The sequence below is a fragment of the Drosophila suzukii genome, chromosome 3 (assembly GCF_043229965.1).
Source record: "Drosophila suzukii chromosome 3, CBGP_Dsuzu_IsoJpt1.0, whole genome shotgun sequence".
Taxonomy (NCBI): domain Eukaryota; kingdom Metazoa; phylum Arthropoda; class Insecta; order Diptera; family Drosophilidae; genus Drosophila; species Drosophila suzukii.
Window position 1 is genome coordinate 85,640,129 of NC_092082.1, and position 14,756 is coordinate 85,654,884.

General features: G+C 38.8%; 1 protein-coding gene across 8 annotated transcripts in view; it reads right to left on the reverse strand.

Annotated features, from left to right (window-relative positions):
* jus (julius seizure) overlaps positions 1-12,898 on the reverse strand; it is a 26,728-nt gene extending 13,830 nt beyond the window's left edge. For 7 of the 8 annotated variants that reach the window (XR_011604363.1, XR_011604361.1, XR_011604362.1 and 4 more), the window contains exon 1: positions 12,749-12,898. The gene's annotated coding sequence lies outside the window, so the exon portion shown is untranslated. The remainder of the gene's footprint in view (positions 1-12,748) is intronic. The other variant, XM_065865215.2, reaches the window with a different exon arrangement.
* Positions 12,899-14,756: the final 1,858 nt, after the last annotated feature.

The window sequence follows — 14,756 nt, forward strand, 5'->3', positions numbered from 1 at the left end:
GCCGCACCGGATGTCGTTTCAACTTTCGTGGGTACAGTGAAAGTTCCCTCATCGTGGCCTGCACTTTAGTCTAGTTTATTGTACAAGTTCAATTTTCTCACTAATTACTAATTACTGGAGTAATGATATCAAATTGAAGTTCATGTCATGGCACTTCTTTGTTCTCGCAACGCCTTTGTTTGACGCTCGTCAGACACAGAGTTCACTGTACACATAATATCAACTGGGGCAACTCACAAACTAAATTAAAAATTTCTTGTCAATAAAGTTTTTTATGAGGCATACGAGTATGTCTTTATTAGATGTTATCCTAGCTTTTCGTACTTTTTAAAGATGGTTTTCCATAATTAAATTTGTATTTGAGATTGGAGTAGGATTTAAAAGATATGTCTGCAATAAAATTGAATAAATAAATATTAGAGAAATTTTAAAAATGGGTCCAAGTGACCCAAAAAGATTAAAAAAGGTTATAAAGGGTGACTAATATTACAGTATTTCTTGGTAGGCTAAGGGGGGACTGATTATCCGCTGAACACGAAATAAATTAACATTAATCACATCCTATTCCCAAGTTAATATCCCTTAATTTACATTTATCCCAAGCCAATATTCACTGTAGCACGTACGCCGCGTTCATTTTGCCGGCGGCTGTACTAAATATTTTCGCCTGTGACAACGTGTCGTATGCGCAACGCAGGGGGAGGCAACCCTAATCAGGCCGAAATCGTGCTAATTAACATGACATAAGCATAAATCATAAGGCAGGTGGATGATGGCTGACACATCCCTTAGTTTCACCACATCCAGGATACGTGGCGACTGGCCCAATAAATACTTTTTGGGGCCAGGAAGAGCTATTGTTTTAGCATAAGCCTCAAGGACACGCGCTTAGGGGTGTAAAAATAAGAAAATAAAACTACAAACAGTCGCAGAGAGCCAATTCAGAAATTCGTGCAATAAATTCAGCAAACAATGGCTAAGAACACACATGTGCCGAGCGCCAACGTGGGTGTGTTTGTGTGTTCTGTGTGAGTGTGCGTGTGTGTAGTTCGAGTATTTGCAGTAACAACAATGCACAGGCAAACATCCCAGCATACATATGTAGATGGCTTAGCCAAACAATGGGCCTTTCCACATGGAAAAGCCGGCGGAACGAGGGCAAACAGAAACAGCGCCAGTCCAAGTGGGCTCGAGCTCCACAGACGCCGCCAAAACGGAACGCACTCTGGCTAAGCGCCAGCCGGATAGATAGATAGATACTCGGCTCGGATTCAGATACAGATACAGATGTAAACGCCGATACAGATACAGATGCAGATACAAATACAGGGGAACTTCTCTAAGATATTTTTTACCAGCTAAGTAAAAGTACAAGGAAAAAAGAGCTTTTGCAGCCGAAAACGAATAGTATTTTTAGCAGCTGAAGACTTAGGACCTATTTATTCCTAAAAAAACTTTTTTAAACATAGCATTTAAACTTTTTTTGGGAAAAAGTGGTTTCTAATTTAAAATGACTTTTATTTATTGCTTTTTAATTGGGAAATCAAAAACACTTTTGAAAAAATTCTCATTTTTCTATGGTTATGTTGTACCTTTAAGCTTTTAAATCCATTTTTCATATTTACATACCATTTTTGTATATTTCTTATTTGACATTGATCTACTTTTAATTTGGCTAATGAAAAACGACATTTACTATATTAATTGGCACTTTGAAATGTGTCACAGAGCCAAAGTAAACAAAAAAGTGAATGCATCAAAAAATGGTGACAGAAAGGCATTGAATAAATATTTACTTAAATTGATTACTTTGGCTGCAGTTCGTAAACTGAAAAAAAGTTTAAGCAGGAAACTCACTTTTAAAAAATATAAAACTAAACTTATAGTGTTTGAGTTAAAGATGGCTGCCTGTACTTGCTGCATGCTAAACTTTATTGATTGCTGATGGGAGCAATCTAAGTGCAGAATCTAAAGAGCAGAGCCAAAATGCAGTTCGCCTCGCATATTTTAAGCGGCCCTCCATCGATTGGGGCCAGAATCTTTGCGAATGCGTGCCTTTACAGCAATTATTTGCCAAGATTTATGTGCTCGGAACAAATGGCCTGGCATTTGGCACACACAACCGCAGACACCCAGAGAGAAAGGAGGCAGTCAGTGGGTTGGACAAAGGACCAAAGGACGAAGACGGATAACCACACCATCGCTCTTGGCCAGCCCGAAAGACACCCACACAAAAACCTACTCAATGTGCCATTTAATGGGCCACAAGATTCAGTCAAACTAATAGAATCTGCTTCTATTTTATTTGAGGAACACACTAAGTCGCATCCCCAAAATAAAACCAGCTTGCGGCCACAATTCAATGATTAAATCAATATTTCAATGGCCAAAATGAAGTGGAATCGATTAAGGACGATGAGTTTTCCTTGATTAAAATCACTCAGCGCAAATAAAAAGAACTTATTTGAATAATAATCCTTAACAGAAACTAAATTACTTTGAGATGAAAAGAATTATTTGTAACTAAACTGAAAGAAATGCATATAAAATGTAATCCATTGCAAATGAAATATGTTTTCTTAAATCCTCTTATAAGTAGCTGTTTCAGTATAAGCCACAAACTTAAACCCATCCAATCTTGGGCCTCAATAATCAAATCAATGTTCTACCTTCCAACGAGACCTCAATTTGGGACCGGTGATTGAATTGGAATTTTCAGAATTAATTAAACCAAAGTCAGATATGAAAATATGACGGTGAAGGCAAAAATGCTGAGAGCACTGGAAATTTGCTAATTGGATTGCCCTCAGCTCTTGCAAATTTCAGTGTGGCAAATTGAATGCGTTTGAACCCGCGGGGAATCGCTCTGAATTTTCTGGCAGAGACGATGGCGAAAATTAAACCCAAATGAAATGGGCGATTGAGCAATCAGTGGGCAAGAACATCGATTCGAGTCGATTACAGGTCACTGGATGGCATTCCTTTGTCCTGGTCTCCAGATGCATTTCTGCGGACACGCTCCATGAATCAGACACCCACTTTCTCCACACCCCCCCAAAAGGTGAAAGTAATGAAATTGAAAATAACGAACATTTTCCCGGCACTTTAATTGCTCCAAAGTCCTCAAACAAACTCCCTTAGTCCTAATAAAAACTTGTTTTGCTGTTGAATTACATTTGAAATTAAATTGCACGGTCCCTGGGGGCTTCCTAATAATATTACTTAGCGTACGTTTATTAATATAAAAATTCGCTAGCTAATTCGTGACTCATTCCCTTTCACTTCCCACGTAAAATCCCATCCATTTAGCCCGCCTTTCTTCGGCAACAGGGTGTGAGTAATGCTTATCGCATTCATGGCTAAATTACGTTACATTTAGTTTTATATTTCAAATGCTCCCCCAGCGAAGGTTTATGTGTGTTTGTAACGTATATTAAAACTCAATTAAATATCGCATGTTGTCAAATTGCAGCAAACAAAAAGAAAAAAGGAAAAGCAAGCTCGGAAAATTCCTGGCTGCTGTTGCTTCGCTGCGCCTCATTATGAATTAATTTGGGTTCGCATTTCATTTTGGGCGACGGGAAAGACCCCGATTGCTAAGTGGATATACGAATATACGATTATACGAATGCCAGGCCAGGCCAAATATGAATGAATTATGATCGCTGGAACGAGGCGAAACTGTTGAGCTTCGAGGCAGTTTTCGGAGACGCAGGTGGATGTGATTGTGGAGGTGGATGGATGGGTATGTGGATGGAGGCTTCTCAGGATTTTGGCCCATTGGAGGCGCCCTCGTTCGCTTTCGGTTGCCATGTAAAGGGCAATAAATAAAATGGCGAAAAATGCGAAATACAATAAAGTATTGCCTGCGACCAAACAAACAAAGGTTACAGAGTCACACTGATAGGAAAAACACATATATTGGAATTGGCAGCAGATCTCTTGGCTTTCGACAGAAAAATATTTATTTTCAGGAGAGTTTTTTCAATTGTATTTCTTTTTTTTGGGGAAATACAATATTGATATCAACCAAATATGTCAAAAATAATATTAAACGGGTTTCTACATAGTATATTTTGGTATTAAATGCTGATAAATACCAATGAAATTTTAGCTACAACTAACAACTCCTTTCTTAATTTTCTAAATATTCTGCTTAATATGAAAACCATTTGTTACAATACAGTAACTTATACTTTTTCAAGTATATTTATAATTTGCATCATTTTCTAGCTAAGATCAAATTTTATCGTTTTTGTTCTAGCATCACCTTAGTAATTTCTGTCAGTGCACTGTGACGATGCCGACGACAACAGCAAGGCGCCTGGCGAGCGGAAATGGCGTGAGTTGTACACGTTGTGGGGGGCGTGTGCCGGGGCCTCCCCCGACCATCCCCTACCATTCCTCCACCCCTTATATCATACCTCATCGTTTGGCCCCCTAAAAGCAAACGCATTGAATCAAAGGAAATCACGAAACATGGCGTGGCAAGCGGCGGTTCCTGCACACTTTGACTACCTATGACTCTCCACACAAAAAAAAGGGTAGCTGGCCTGGAAACTTCTGTGCCACCCCACCGCCCAATTAGCCCATGCCCATGCCCCACGAGGGTTGTGTCTTAAATACTGAAATGCAGAATGGCAGAAATTCTGAAAGCCGAATAAAGAGCCGGCGAAGATTTGCAGCTTGTCTTGCCAGGCGGATGTATGTCCCATGCCCTTTGATAATAAATAAACTCGGGGCTTTGTCGTCGGGCGGCGCTTGCCTTTTGCCATTGTGCATTTCCGTTTCCGCTGGCAGAAGGGCGTATAGGCGGAAGGGGCGTGGACGTGGGAAGAGGAAGCAAGAGCGAGTTCAATGTAAACGGATTTCCATCGAGTTGCCATTGCAATTGATTCCAGTTGTTGCCCCCAGTTGATGGCAGTCGATGGGCAACTTTTAACCTTTGCCGCCGCCTGACACATTATTATAAATAAATGGTTTGACTTTGCGCTTTCAGCTGTCAAATAAATATTTCGCAGTGCAAATGCCACATAACAATAGTGTGCCATATCAACCATACGCCCCACAGAAATATCACCCATACGACCGGTGTGCAGCCAACCAAAAGCCTGGCGAATATGAGCCCGGTTAATGAGTTTCTAATGCACGCAACGAGGCATTCAGTTCGTTGATTGTACCAAATCAGATATGTCAGCATGTCACACACCCAGGGCAATAATACACTTTGTGATTCATCTGCTGCCCCTTTGTCTGTGGCAATTCCAAAGGAATTGGATAAGAGGGGGAAATAAGCGGATATCACTCTGTGTTCGATCTTTGGTGGCCCAGTTTCATTCTGGCGTCGATTTGCGGGGGCAATTTAAACTCAATTTCCCGAACAAAAGAAATTTTGTGCCATTAAATTCGCTTGCCATGCTAAAAAACCATCGACAATGCATCCGAACTCGCATTTGCATCGCAGTGAAATCCCCAATCCCAAACCGACTGCATTTTCCCGGTGTCGGGCCAACGATGAATGTGGCAGCCTGCAAATTCACCCACATTATAGCCAGCCAGACACAAAGATGAAAAAGCCAAGGCTGGGCTCTAAATTCTGAGATACCCATAGATTGGGAGCTATAAATATTTCAATGAACGAAAGTACCTTTTTTATATTTTTAAAGCCTAAGGACTATTTATACTCTTTCGATGGGCTTGGAATTACAAAAAAATACCATATACCCTATACATCAATATACGGTGATATGAAAAATCGAACATAAAAAGTTGTTAAAATTTTGAACCTCGTTTAAATGAACAATTTTAATGTAGAATATTGGAAAATTCAAACACAAATTTAAAGAGTTATCCCACGTCTAAATCGGGATCCAATTACCCAAGTTATAGAATCTGGAAGTGCAGTTTTGGGTACCTATTCTGTAACCCCTTGGAAATACGTAAAATCCAAACATGAAAATGGATTAAAATTTTGACCCTCGTTTAAAGAAACAATTTTAATGTAGAATATAAGAGAATTCGACCACAAATTCATAGAGGTATCCCACGTCTAAATCGGAATCCAATAACAAAAGTTATGGAATCTAGAAGTGCAGTTTTTGGTTACCAATCTGTGATCCATGGAAATTACGGAAAAATCGAACATGAAAATGGGTTAAATTTTGGACCCTCGCTTAAAAGATAATTTTTAATGTAGAATATTAGAGGATTCCTCCATAAATTCATAGAGGTATCCCACGTCTAAATCGGAATCCAATTATAAAAGTTATGGAATATAGAAGTGCAGTTTTGGGTTACCAATCTGTGATCCATGGGAATTACGGAAAAATCGAACATGAAAATGGGTTAAATTTTGGACCCTCGCTTAAAAGATAATTTTTAATGTAGAATACTAGAGGATTCCTCCACAAATTCAAAAAGGTATCCCACGTCTAAATCGGAATCCAATTATAAAAGTTATGGAATCTAGAAGTGCAGTTTTGGGTTACCAATCTGAGATCCATGGGAATTACGGAAAAATCGAACATGAAAATGGTTTAAATTTTGGACCCTCGTTTAAAAGATAATTTTTAATGTAGAATATTAGAGGATTCATCCACAAATTCATAGAGGTGTCCCACGTCTAAATCGGGATCCAATTACCCAAGTTATAGAACCTGGAAGTGCAGTTTTGGGTTCCTATTCTGTAACGTATTCTGTAAATACGTAAAACCCGAACATAAAAATGTGTTAAAATTTTGATCCTCGTTTAAAAGAACAATTTTAATGTAGAATATAAGAAAATTCGACCACAAATTCATAGAGGTATCCCACGTCTAAATCGGGATCCAATTACCCAAGTTATATATTCTTGACGTGCAGTTTTGGGTACCTATTCTGTAACCCCTTGGAAATACGTAAAATCCAAACATGAAAATGGATTAAAATTTTGACCCTCGTTTAAAGAAACAATTTTAATGTAGAATATAAGAGAATTCGACCACAAATTCAAAGAGGTATCCCACGTCCAAATCGGGATCCAATTACCCAAGTTATAGAATCTTGAAGTGCAGTTTTGGGTACCTGTTCTGTAACCCCTTGGAAATACGTAAAATCCAAACATGAAAATGGGTTAAAATTTTGACCCTCGTTTATAAGAACAATTTTAATGTAGAATATAAGAGAATTCGACGACAAATTCATAGAAGTATCCCACGTCTAAATCGGGATCCAATATCTCAAGTTATGGAATATAGAAGTGCAGTTTTGGGGTACGATACTGCAAGCCATTGGAATTACGCAAAATTCGAGCATAAAAATGGGTTAAAATTTTGACCGTCGTTTAAAATAAAATTTTTAATGTAGAATAAAAGGAAGATTTTCCACAAACCCATAGAGGTATCCCCCGTATAAATCGGAATATAATTACTTAAGTTATAGAATCTTAAAGTACAGTTTTGTGTTAAATTCGATTTCATAGAACGCCATAAGATTTTCCTTTCTTTCCTGATTAATGCAAAGCGAATCATACGCCCCATTAGATGTCCGAAATTACACCATAAATCTGGATATACCCAGCAATACCCATCGATTTCTGCTCTCGGCTTGAATTTCTAACTGCTTTTTGCCGTCGCCCGCCGGATGCGATTGCGGATGTGGGTGCACTGGGATGGGTTGGGATGAGATTGGGTGGGGCTTCCAGAAATCGCATGAAAGTGCTGCAATATTTAACCTCTGCGTCGAGTGCAGGACACGTGCGAAAAATGGGGCTTTTGCATATGGCATGTATAGGCTTCCCGCACATCCACTTGCATCGCTAATGCGATTTTTCCCCAGCCTAAGCCAGGGGATCCATAAGCTCGGGAATCCATTTAGAACGCGAAGTGGGGCTAAGCGGCTGCCGTTGGCCGGCCATTGGTTATTTTAATTGCGCATAAAATGACTGGAACGCACACTCCATTGATCACGCACGGAAATATGTAGTGCTTAAATGAGTGCTATAAATAGAACGCGCTCTAAAAGGTGGCTTACACGAAGAAAAATATTTATTCCTAACATGTTACCTTGTGTGCAAAAATCCTTAAAAATTGGAAACGAATTTTTGTAGTCCCAATGCAGGAGTTTCTTATTGTTTATAATCACAACCACAACGCAAACATTTATTAAGTGTAGATCAACTTAAGGCAAATGTTTCCAATAAACTAATTCTGAATGCATTCACTGACTCTCCAAGACCTGCTTGGAAGCTTAGAAGATAAGAGCCCAAAGTCCCAAATCAACGTTCTGCGGAATCCGGCTTTATTTACGAACTTTCAAATTAAAAGCTTTGATAAGAAGGAACCACAAATAATACTTATGAGATTAAACATATACATGTATAAAAATAAACGACTGATATAAACATGTTTCTAGAATAAACTCTATTAAAGCATGTTTATGAACTTTACAGAATTTCGCAGAATTATTATTGGGGATAAAATTAGTTCACTATTTAATAGATGAGAAAAAGGAAATTACTAAAATAGTTTAACTATCAGAAGATTTCAATTGATGTCTAAGAACTTTTAAGGAGATATGTCGATTATTTTGTAAACTATCATTGAAATACCACTATTTAAATCGCTATTACATCGATTTTTTTCCTAGTGTAAGCGTTTTCGATCTTAAGCCCCGAGTCGGGGGCTATAGACTGGCATATGCACTTGCCATGACATGGTTAATGTGACAACGACTGTTTGCACAGTTTGCTTAATATTCCACACGTGCAGCCACATATATATACCATACACCATTGTACACATGTACTGGGGTCATAATGAGGGGCACTTGGCGGTGTCAGAGGTCCAAGCAGTCGACTCCCCGACTTCTCGACTCCCCGGCTCTGTGTGTCATCAGCAAAACGGGGCCAGTCGACTGCTGGCAATTGTATTATTTATTCTGGAGGTGGGACAAACACACACCCAAAGCCCCAGAGATGGTCACTTCACCCACACAGGCGGCATTTAGTTATCCTTAAGCTACTTAAGGACACACATAGTTGGGATAGCTGGATGTTAGGGGGCTGAGCACAGTTTACAGACTCACCTCAGCCAAATTAATTAGTGCAATTAAGCTAACCGCGCCTATGGGAGGAGCTGTCAACCGTTGAAGGACCTCGATCCCCCAGTATTTGCCCAAAAAATTAAGTATACGCTCTGTTCGCCAATGTACTTAATCAGAAATTGCGGTCCCACTTCATTGGCATTCATGCGCTGACCCAAGCTGAAAGGAAAGCTGAAACTTTCCGCCAAAAAGGATTCAAATGTCGAACGATTTTCCAGCCAGGCAGCCAGCAAACAATTTATCTTCGCCGCCAAAGGAGCTGCTGGCCTATAAAAATGGCAATCATTATTATAGTCATGTACCAGGCAATGGGGCGTTACGGTAATCAACGCCAGCGTCCCTAGCAGGGTTCCATAAATAAGCGCACAATTTCAATTTTCAACAGCGCCCCAAAGGAACTCACACACTCGAGAACGGAAAATGAAGGCCTCCCCATCCGAAGACCGGAGACAGACGCAGGCCGCATCGGAGATTATATGGTAGATGGTATATGAGGTGGATGGTAGATGGTATATTGGTATATGGTATTTAAATGCATATTTTAATAGCCATAAAGCGGACAGCTCCTCCTTGGGAACCCGAAATGCCATCGGGCACACTTAAAGGCCTCCCTTGGATACGGATTTCGATTCTGGTTCGTATACGGATACGGATACTTGCCCAGGACAAGGCCGAATGCGCAACTAAAACAAGAGAAGCCTCGTACGGGAATGTAATATATAAATTATAAACGCAAACTGTGCGACAAGGATTTCTGGTTGGGTTTTCGGTTTGCTATATTACTTGTCTTATTTTCTTTCCTCTTTTTCTTTTTTTTGGTATTATTTCAGCTGGTCGACATGCGATTGCGATGGCAAATGATTTTGCAGTTGCAGGCGGCAGAGGGTTAAGGGGGCGAAAGGGGCAAAAGGGGGTTAAGGGGGCGACAAATCGAAGCATAAGCTGGCAAATCGAGGGGGAACCAATGGCACATGGTGCAAGTCGAAGGTCAAGGGTCATGCCGGCAGATCTGCTCGAAATTTACTGCAACACTTGCCGCCGGGCCCCAAGGCATCTTTAGTGGCACATATACGTTTCGTATATTTATAGGCTGGATGGAAATTGATGACGTCTCCATCGAGGCGGTATCTCTGCCACGCCCCGTTGCCCCCCTCGATTTCGTGTCCTTAGCTCCGCGATGTCATGCCGCATGCAGATTGTCGTGCAGCAAGTAAGCGAAGTAACTGCAACTGCTGACACTTCACTGAGAAAATAAACAATCCAAAAGGGAATCATCTAGAAATATAATGCCAGATTTTCTTATATAACAAGCCTTGCTTGTCTGATAAGGTTTAAATTTAATATTTATAGAAATTTGTATATTTATAAAATGGAGAGAAGCCTGGTTGCAATTCTTTCGTTCTGGCAGAAACCAACAATCATTTCCAACTAGACTTTAAGAAAACCCATTCTTATAAAAAAAAAGAATATCCTCTAAACAACTTTTTCAAATTGAAATGCAAACATAAATGATAAAAACTAATAGATATATTTGTTTAATACGTTTTGTGTTATTATTATTTAATTTCGTGATCTTTAAATCAAAAGGAAATTAAAAAAGTCTATATTTCCAAAAACTCGGACTTTTTTACAATCCCTAAAAAAAACCAACTTATCGGAGATTCAAGATCACTTAAAACCTGTGTAGAAAGTGCTGCATACTTTCAGACACCTTAAAAAAATGTTGTTTTTAATGGAACAGCAAGTTTTTAAAATGGAGTTTAAGCTTTTTAGATATTGTATCCTTTTTTCGCTTAGTGTGTGCTCTGGCAACTGCCGCAAAGTCTGTGTTAGCCGGAATCGATCCGAAGGAGGAGCAGCGGAACTCGAGTCCTTATAACTTCACCCCACTGTGCATGTGTGTTCGCCATGATGCGAGTGTATTAGTGGGGGCCAGACTATATGCCTATGCCTATTCCGTATCCTTACGCCTATAGGCGTATGAATATGCCACGCGATGTGATTGTGAGTGCGAAAATGTGGCGACGCCAAAGGAAAGTTGGAAGGACCACGAGTTCGCTTGGGTTTGGCTTGGTTTGGTATGGTTCGGTTCGTTTTGGTTGGGTTTGGTTTGGCTGCTGGCCTCTGGGTTCTGGGTTCCGACTTCTCGGCTCTGGGTTCTGTATTTTTTGGGCTTCAAAGCTTCTGGGCCAGGATGACGTAGTCCTCCGGCTAAAGTGTGTTAGTATGCCTGCCCTTCCGACTTGGGGTTGCACACACACACACACACACACAGAGACGCCGTTTACCCATACAAACGCACTGAGGGTGCGAAGGGGCATTTAATGGTTCGTGTTCTTCCCTTGCCTTTTTTTATACTTTTATTTTTGCCTCATCTCGCTCGTTTGTCGCCTATATTGGGGTCGCCTGACGGTTCATACTTTAAAAGCGCCATTTAGTCCGCAGCCAGCTAAATTATTAAAAGCAAATCCAACACAAGGCACACAGACACAGGCAGTTCATTAAATTCAATGTATGCAAAATAGCGGCAACAAATGCGGCGAAAGGCAATCTTAGGCCACCCAACCGCCCACTCGACCATCCAGCTGTTGTCATTTTCCCTCCACGAACCCCTAAAAACAGGAGGAACAAGTTGCAAGTTAAGCTCATCATAATCATATGCTTACTAAAGCACAGAAAGAAAGTAGTCCTCATATATTTTTAAATATTTTGAAATGTAAATTAACTTATAAATCTTATTTCATCATATCATCGAAGTATTTCATCTTTCTTAGTTTTTAAGTATTATTATTTATAAAAATATTTTGGGTAATAAATAATTTGAGGCTATCTCAAATACTTAGGGATCTCTTAAATATTCATTATAAATACATATGTATATATTTTGATAACATCCTATTTTACAAATAAAATATTTCATTGCCTACTTTTAGGCACTGGCTTTATGAATGCTTTTTATTGTTTTAGCTTTTAAATAGATCGTCGTTCTATAAAGTTTAAAAGAATTTAACAACTTTGCTGATAAGAAATGCACCCCCAATATTTTCAACCACAATTTGGAACTACTCTACTCTCTTTTTCCCCTGTGTAGCAACTTTGCTGCGCAAATATGTTTCGCCAACTTCAATTTGTGTCCCAGGTAGTAAGTTTACACGAGTTTGTGTGTGTGTGTGTGTTTAAGGGGCCCTGCCGTGTTACTCTGTGTGTGTGTGTGTGTGCGTTGGTTTTTATGCGTCACGTGAGAATTTCCTTTATTATTATTTGACTTGGCTGCCTTAGTACATATCACGTATACGCAACGTATAATTCCGCAGAAAGGGCATTGATTTTTTTGATTTGCTTTCGGTTTCGCCACCTTTCTTTCCTTTCTCCCCCTTTCGTTTATTACTTTGATTGCTTTTCACTTTTTTAAGCATGGATACTCTGCAGTTTGTGCTTTTCTTTGGCCTGCTCAAGCAGAAAAATATTTGCTCGCCTGCTTTTTTTTTTGTTTTTATTTTTGGTTTGTGTTTGGCACTTTTTTTGGCATTATTTCTGCGTTTTTTTTCTTGTTGCACGCTGTTCGGTTCATCAACACAGACACACACCATCACACACCATCGCACACACTCACGCACACAGACGCGCGCGTAAAGAAATATACTACTACAAAATACAAATTGCTCACAATTTCCTTTGCTCTAGTTAGTTGTTGTTGTTGTTGTTGCTTCTGCTGCCTCGCACTGTTTGATTTTTCCTTAGGGTTTTTCTCGGAAAATTCCACGACCACGCGCTACCACGTCTGACCACGTTCTGAACTGGATTTCCCTCGCAGTTGGGTGGAAAATGCGAATATCGTTGGTGAAAACTGTATGGGCGAAAAGTCACCATCAGGCGGCAGCCGCTTTTCCTCTCACAGGACATGCGCCTTGAGAGCCTGCAAGTGACACACTTTTCCGCGCCCACCGTCGCCAATGAAGTGGATTTTCCGAACCACCGCTACCCTCCCCCTTGTCCTTTTCCCCTCGCCCACAAAGCGTACTATTTACATGGCACATCGGTTTAAGGCGGCTGGCAGTTTTCCTTCGTTTCCCTACTTTTTTCGTACTTTAGTTTGAAGTGAATTTCGCATGCATTACCCGGAGGATGAGTGCACCGGAAAAAATCTATCACAATGTAGAATAAATTTGATTTATATTTATAAATCATAAAATATCTAGCTAGCATTACTTTTCTTTTTAATTTTATGGTATTTTCGGTTTACGGTTTCTGCTAGTTTCTAGTTACAATTTTAATATCAAATATTAAATTCCAATTTCAGTGTATTATTAAATATTTTAAGAAGTATCTACGTTTATTGAAATCAATCTGCGTGACTCAAGAATTCATTTATTTTTATAAATCAAACGATTTTTTTTTGGTTTTTTAAGAACCCATAGTAGAATTTGATTATTAAGACTGTAAATTCTTTTAAAAATGATCAATTATCTTGTATGAGTATGAGCATTATCAAATATAAATTACTTTTAGTAAAAATATATGGCTTTTATACCAAAATTCGATCCGATCGATTTCTATTAACTGAAAAGGATTAACATTTTAGTAACCAAATTCAAATTTTCTACGTTATAACATACAATATTTAAATGAAATTAAATTAATTTACAAATTTCCTTTTAACCCAACTTTATTCAATATTAAAAATCAAAGTAAATCTCATATTTCCAGTGGTTTTCTTCTCTGTCGCATTACAGGGAACCTGGTGTGATGTGCCGCAAATGTCATTTACAATGGCCGAATATTTTTTGGGGATGCTGCCGCCCAGTTCAGGGAGTTGAAAATTCGCATTTGCCGCATCCATAATTAATGACATGTCCTTTTGGCCGTTTTCGTCTTTCGGTTAAAGTTAAGCTGCCCGGGTTAACTGACCTTTTGCAGTTCGGCTAACGAGGAATGCAAATAGAAGGCTTTGGCCAACAGTAAAGTTCAGCACTGTTTGTCCACCGGCTAAATGCAATCTAAAATAATATCTATCGCATTTCTGAGCAAACACATCTACCAAAAAGTAAACAATTTAATTTTGTGCACACAAACTTGCTGATTCTGGCAGTTCCAATTTAAATATTTAACCGAACATTTTAATTAATGGAACGAGTTTTAAATTGTGTTTGCCAAAGTGTGTGTGCGTGCATACCGGGGTAATATCTAAGCAATAAAAAAGTGTTTTGGCCAGAAATGGTTGCAGTTTATTTTCACATTTATTAAATTAAAACTTGTGAGCCATAAAGTGTGGGGTCAACGAAACAAAAAAAGCTAATTAAAGTGAGCAAAATAGTATTTATTTGAGTAGAAACTAATTGGACACTTTTTTGTACTTTTCATTTTGGTTTTATATTAATTTATTCATTCATTTTGAGTTCATTTAACTAACAAAATAGTGATAGGGTTTACAGGCGAATTTATTTGTATATTTGCAAGTAAAGTGTAGGCATATAATAACAATAACAAATATTAATTTGGTACACAAAAACTGTATTAAAATACATGGTGAATATTTTATATTGGTTTAATAGGAAATATATATTCAGCTAATTCTTATGCCTGAATTCAAGTAATCTGGCTTAACCTTTTAATGGGCAAGAATTAAAAACAAACATTGTTATTAAATATTTCATGATTTTAATGGATCGATAAAA